The following is a 1,704-nucleotide window of genomic DNA, read 5'->3' on the forward strand; positions in this document are numbered from 1 at the left end:
AAATGGATGTAGCCATGTACTGATAGCACTCAACACACACAATTCCAGTGATGTATCTGATACAAGACCTGTGTGGTGGATAGACAAAACATAACAGGCACACCTCTGGCCATCATGTGAATAGGCCCACAGTTGAGAGCTATGCAGACAGACTGCATTCCATGTTAAACTAGTATGTATAGACAAACCCTGTAACACTGGTGCTATACAATGCATAAAACAACACTACTCAAACTGTCTGTAGGTCTGGAACCTTATACAAATATGTAGTTGGTATGAGTCTGCAAGAACTCTTGTAAGAGGTATTGCTACCTGATGTCTGTAACACTACTGCCCACACACAGGAAGGATGTCCTCCATACAGGAAAGGTAGAGGGACCACACCCACATGATGTAAGGATTTATAGTAGTGGGTTGCCATGACAGTGGTAATTGGAAGTACTAAACAGCATGCTGCATGCAGGTAGCAAATGGAGGACACTGATTGGTGCAGATACCATCACCTGATTATGTGTATCACCTACAAAATCCATGCTGCAATCTATTCAAAGCAGCTCAATCCATTTACTGAAGAGAGACCGAGAGAGAGAGAGAGAGAGAGAAAGCTTAAGCCAAAAAAAAAAAAATCCAAACACAACAAAAAAAAATCCATCCAGCAAACTATCAAGAACAGACAGCATTCCCACAACAGGTATGTGAAGTATATATGCATGTAATTGAATGTAGTACTTGGTCCATAATAATGGGATAGATGATGTGGAATGATTTATATGTGCCATCAGGTGTTGTTGTTTTAATGATGTCCAGCTGAACAACTGCTATGAACAATACTGCCTGTCCCTGTGATTAGTGGGCCATACCCATCAACTGTGCAAATCAGCACTGACTAACAAGATGTAAGCCATCATAGTGTGTGTTGTGTAATGCAAAACATGTATATTAGTGTGGCCAATAGCTGGTGATGGAAGTAATGCCATTATGATGGACACGTGGATTCCAGAGCCCACCACTTGTAGGACAGTCAAGTTAATGTGTAATGTAGCATGCAGAAATGCCATAGGTGTGTAATAGGCTTACCTGCAATCTGTCCCTATATATACCCCCCTAATGTTAGGCTATGTCCACATGTGGCACATGTCTGTGTTGTAGCAAGGCAGAACAGTGCAGCTGTGCAGGAAGGAGAGTTAGAGAGTGTGGACCTGATGTCTGAATGCACCATATACATATATATATATATATATATATATATATATATATATATATATATATATATATAAAACTAAAATTAAACGCACTCAAAAAAATTGAACGAAGAGAAGAAATTTTAACTAAGAACTGACCTTCGTGACAATAAAAGCATTCAAAAAAATAGTAAATCACACCAACAACTCTTGTAGAACTTTAGCGCTTTCGTCTTATTTATTATCAAGACTTCTTCAGAAAGACATGTTTCATAAATATGAGCAACCATTTTCACTTCCTTTATATACATTAGTTCTAGCAGGCCATTTAAATTAACAGCAGTTCCTTTCCAATAGTAAAGTGTGAACAAGCAGGGTGCTGTGTGCATTTTCATTAACATTACAATCGCAGTTACATAAGGTAAATTAGTCAGACAGTAATAGCCTTGTGGTGCTGTGTGCATGCTAAAAGGGACTGTGTGCAAAAAGGGATTATGTACAAAAAAGGGGATTGTGTGCAAAA

Source organism: Protopterus annectens, chromosome 12.part0 (genome assembly GCF_019279795.1).
Source record: "Protopterus annectens isolate FY-2018-M chromosome 12.part0, PAN1.0, whole genome shotgun sequence".
In the NCBI taxonomy this organism is placed as follows: domain Eukaryota; kingdom Metazoa; phylum Chordata; order Ceratodontiformes; family Protopteridae; genus Protopterus; species Protopterus annectens.